Raw genomic sequence first — 5,532 nt, 5'->3', positions numbered from 1 at the left:
ATTTTCTTGAGAATATATTTATTACACATATATTCTTGAGTTCAGGACTCAATTCTTTCCCCTTCTCCATTTAATTTTCCTCCCCATGCCAACTCTGGTCATCACATACTAAAGCGTAAGTCAGTAACTCAGCTCCTCTGAGGATTGGCTTTGATGACAAAGCCTATATTACCACATCTTCCTCATGACCCTTCTCCCTCTTAGGTCAACAATTCAAAACTGCTAATATTCACTGAGCAATTGCATTCATCTCACATGCTAGCAAAGTAATGCTCAAAATTCTCCAAGAGTATGTGAACCATGAACTTCCAGATGTTCAAGCTGGATTTAGAAAAGGAAGAGAAACCAGAGATCAAATTGTCAACATCTGTTGGGCCATAGAAAAAGAAAGAGAGTTCCAGAAAAACATCTACTTCTGCTTTATTGACTATTGACTGACTGTGTGGATCACAACAAACTGTGGAAAATTCTTTAAAAGATAGAAATATCAGACCACCTGACCTGCCTTCTGAGAAATCTGTGTGCAGGTCAAGAAGCAACAGTTAGAACTGGACATGGAACAACAGATTGGTTCCAAATCAGGAAAGGAGTACTTCAAGGCTGTATATTGTCACCCTGCTTATTTAACTTATACGCAGAGTACATCATGAGAAATGCTGGGCTGGATGAGCACAAGCTGAAATCAAGATTGCCGGGAGAAATATCAATAACCTCAGATATGCAGATGACACCACCCTTATGGCAGAAAGCGAAGAAGGACTAAAGAGCCTCTTGATGAAAGTGAAAGAGGAGAGTGAAAAAGTTGGCTTAAAGCTCAACATTCAGAAAACTAAGATCATGGCATCTGGTCCCATCACTTCATGGGAAATAGATGGGGAAATGGTAGAAACAGTGACAGACTTTAATTTTGGGGGCTCCAAAATTATTCCAGATGGTGACTGTAGCCATGAAATTAAAAGACACTTGCTCCTTGGAAGAAAAGTTATGACCAATTTAGACAGCATATTGAAAAGCAGAGACATTACTTTGCCAACAAAGGTCCCTCTAGTCAAAGCTATGGTTTTTCCAGTAGTCATGTATGGATGTGAGAATTGGACTATACAGAAAGATAAGCTTCAAAGAATTGATGCTTTTGAGCTGTGGTGTTGGAGAAGACTCTTGAGAGTCATTTGGACAGGAAAGAGATCCAACCAGTCCATCCTAAAGGAAATCAGTCCTGAATATTCATTGGAAGGACTGATGCTGAAGCTGAAACTCCAATAAAGTATTGGCCACCTGATTTAAAGAGCTGACTCATTTGAAAAGATCCTGATGCTGGGAAAGATTGAAGGTGGGAGGAGAAGGGGCTACAGAGGATGAGATGGTTGGATGGCGTCATTTACTCAATAGACATGAGTTTGAGTAAACTTCAGGAATTGATGATGGACAGAGAGGCCTAGCATGCTGCAGTCCATGGGGTCGCAAAGAGTCAGACATGACTGAGCGACTGAACTGAACCGAATTGCCGCGTATCAGCCACTATGATTAGCACCAGGGGACAAAAATGAAAAGGAGACTGTGTTTGCCTTGGAGGATGTTCAGTTTAAAAGCAAGGGGAAATTTTTGGAAACCTAGCATTGATAACTGTGCTGGGTAATGTGCTATCATTGGGCTTCCCAGGTAGCTCAGTGGTAAAAAAATCTGCCTGCCAATTCAGGAGACCTGGGTTTGATCTCTGGGTAGGGAAGAACGTGTGGAGAAGGAAATGGCAACCCACTGCAGTATTCTTGCCTGAGAAATTCCAGAGGCAGAGAAGCCTGGCGTGCTTCATGCAGTTCATGGGGTCTCAAAGAGTCAGACATGACTTAGCAACTAAACAACAAAAAAATGTGCTGTTATTACTTCAACTGATTCTATTTGAGAAATTCTTTCCTTATTTCACAGACAAGGAAGCCGAGAGGTTATATGACTTTCGCAAGGTTGCTCGGAAAATGGTTCAGTCCAGGTCTGTCTGACTACACCCACGTGCTCATCTTCTTCATGCCTATTCCCACCAGCCACACACAAAAGGAAGCAGATGGGACGTTCCAGCTGTAGGCCAGTTGGGAGGCTGCCAGACAAAGAACTAGGTTGAGGTCTGTTGTAGGCGTTTGGTACAATTGTGAGAGACCCAGGACCCAAGGCAGTTAGGGTGAAGTGTGTGTATCAAATCTCCCTATTTTAAAAAATTTCTCAGAAACCTAAATATGATTGCACGTAGGACTCTTTCTGATGACCCTTAATTTAATTACATTTGCAAAGACTCTGTTTCTATATGAGGGACCATTCATAGTTTCCAGGGATCAGGACATGGATAGCTTCTGGGGAGCCATTTTCATCATACCAGAGTGATCAGTTTCAACGTTCATTTCCATATTCATCCAATCATACCTGGATTATATATAAATATATTGTTGTTTTACAGTCACTCAGTCATGTCCAACTCTTTGTGACCTCATAGACACAGACAGGCCTCCCTGTCCTTCACCATCCTTCACTATATATATATGGTGTCCTTCATCATATATATGGGGCTTCCTTTGTGGCCCAGCTGGTAAAGAATCTGTCTGTAATGAGGGAGACCTGGGTTCAATCCCTGGGTTGGGAAGATCCTCTGGAGAAGGGAAAGGCTACCCACTCCAGATTCTGGCCTGGAGAATACCATGGGCTATATAGTCCATGGAGTCGCAAATAGTCGGACATGACTGAGCGACTTTCACTTTCACCATATATATAGGCCTTCACAGGTGGTGCTAGTGGAAAGAAACTACCAGCCAATGGAGGAGACATAAGAGACCTGGGTTCAATCCCTGGGTTGGGAAGATCCTCTGGAGAAGGGAAAGGCTACCCACTCCAGTATTCTGGCCTGGAGAATCAGTTCAGTTCAGTTCAGTTCAGTCGCTCAGTCGTGTCCGACTCTCTGCGACCCCATGAATCACAGCACGCCAGGCCTCCCTGTCCATCACCAACTCCCGGAGTACACTCAAACTCCTGTCCATCGAGTCGGTGATGCCATCCAGCCATCTCATTCTCCGTCGTCCCCTTCTCCTCCCGCCCTCAACCTTTCCCAGCATCAGAGTCTTTTCCAGTGAGTCAACTCGTCGCATGAGGTGGCCAAAGTATTGCAGTTTCAGCTTTAGCATCAGTCCCTCCAATGTACATCCAGGATTGATCTCCTTTAGAATGGACTGGTTGGATCTCCTTGCAGTATAAGGGACTCTCAAGAGTCTTCTCCAACACCACAGTTCAAAAGCATTGATTCTTCTGCGATCAGCCTTCTTCACAGTCCAACTCTCACATCCATACATGACCACGGGAAAAACCATTGCCTTGACTAGACGGACCTTGGTTGGCAAAGTAATGTCTCTGCTTTTTAATATACTATCAAGGTTGGTCATAACTTTCCTTCCAAGGAGCAAGCGTCTTTTAATTTCATGGCTGCAATCAGCATCTGCAGTGATTTTGGAGCCCCAAAAAACAAAGTCTGACACTGTTTCCACTGTTTTTCCATCTATTTCCCGTGAAGTGATGGGACCAGATGCCATGATCTTTGTTTTCTGAATGTTGAGCTTCAAACCAACCTTTTCACTCTCCTCTTTCACTTTCATCAAGAGGCTTTTGAGTTCCTCTTCACTTTCTGCCATAAGGGTAGTGTCATCTGCATATCTGAGGTTATTGATATTTCTCCCAGCAATCTTGATTCCAGCGCACGCTAGCAAAGTCATGCTCAAAATTCTCCAAGCCAGGCTTCAGCAATATGTAAACCGTGAACTCCCAGATGTTCAAGCAGGTTTTAGAAAAGGCAGAGGCACCAGAGATCAAATTGCCAACATCCGCTGGATCATGGAGAAAGCAAAAGAGTTTCAGAAAAACATCTATTTCTGCTTCATTGACTATGCCAAAGCCTTTGACTGTGTGGATCACAATAAACTGTGGAACATTCTGAAAGAGATGGGAATCCCAGACCACCTGACCTGCCTCTTGAGAAACCTGTATGCAGGTCAGGAAGCAACAGTTAGAACTGGACATGGAACAACAGACTGGTTCCAAATAGGAAAAGGTGTACGTCAAGGTTGTATATTGTCACCTTGCTTATTTAACTTATATGCAGAGTACATCATGAGGAACGCTGGGCTGGAAGAAGCACAAGCTGGGCCTGGAGAATACCATGGGCTATATAGTCCATGGAGTCGCAAATAGTCGGACATGACTGAGCGACTTTCACTTTCACCATATATATAGGCCTTCCCAGGTGGTGCTAGTGGAAAGAAACTACCAGCCAATGGAGGAGACATAAGAGACATGGGTTCGATCCCTGGATCAGGAAGATCGCCTGGAGGAGGGCGTGGCAATCCACTCCAGCATTCTTGCCTGGAGAATCCTGTAGACAGAGGAGCCTGGTACAGTCCATAGGTCGCAGAGTCAGACACAACTGAAGCAACTTAGTATATATATATAATATTGAGCATTTACTCGATACTGGACCCTGCAGGACACTGGAGGACATGGTAAGCAAATCAGAACTCTGTCAGAGTTTAGAGTTTATTTATTTGTTTATTAATGTATGAATGCATTTTTTAAAGTCTTTATTGAATTTGTTACAGGATTGTTATATTCTGGTTTTTGGCAGAGAGGCATGTGGGATCTTGGCCCCCCCCCAACCAGGGATTTCTCCTGCTCCCCCTGTATTGGAAGGCAAACTCTTAACCACCAGACCACCAGGGAAGTCCCAAGCTTATTGTTTAGAAGGAGAGATGGGCATTAATCAAATAATCACCCAAATAATACGCAAAATTGCAGCCATGATAAGAGCTATGAGAGTCTGTAATTGAGACTTGACCTGGTGAGAAAGCCCCAAGAGAGCTTCCATGAGGAGGTGCAGCTTTGGTAATCTGGGGGACAAGTTGGGGTCACCAGGTTAGGAGGGGAGGGAAGAGTGTTGCAGGAAGAGGGAACAGAGGGCAGAACCAGGGCTTGACCAGCACCAGCACGATATGCAGGGCTTGGTGTGAGCCCCTAGGGAGAGGGGTATGGGTTTCAGGGACTCTGTGGGGGTCAGTCTGTTGCGCCTCCTCTAATCCTAACTAGTGGCTGCTGCCTTGTATCCTGGGACCTTTCCTCCCTGTTCCTCCCTTAGGCCTCATCCTTTCACTTCCTGCCCAGTGTGTTATGTGGTTTAGCAAGGAAACCCCCACGTGCAGTGTTAAGGGCAGACCTCTAAGCTTTGAGCAACAAAAATTTCAAAAGTGCCTACTGTGTGGCAGATACTGTGTTGGGAGTTACAGAGATTAAGACAAGAAAGTGACATTTTTCTGGCCCTCGAGGAGAGAGGCTGAAGGGTGGAGGGGAAAGCAAGAGGGCTGAGTGCTGAACAGGCTGTTGTCCTGCACTGAATCCCATTCCTGCTACTTTCTGCTGTGTGGTCTGAGGAGACTGACTTCACCGCTCTGTGCCTCGGTCCCTTTAAGGAGAACTTAAGCCAACCAACTAGTAATGTGGTCCCACTCTGCTCTA

Source organism: Moschus berezovskii, chromosome 14, assembly GCF_049115385.1.
Source record: "Moschus berezovskii isolate FMDL1 chromosome 14, NW_MosBer_1.0, whole genome shotgun sequence".
NCBI lineage: Eukaryota > Metazoa > Chordata > Mammalia > Artiodactyla > Moschidae > Moschus > Moschus berezovskii.
This window is presented reverse-complemented; position numbering follows the sequence as displayed.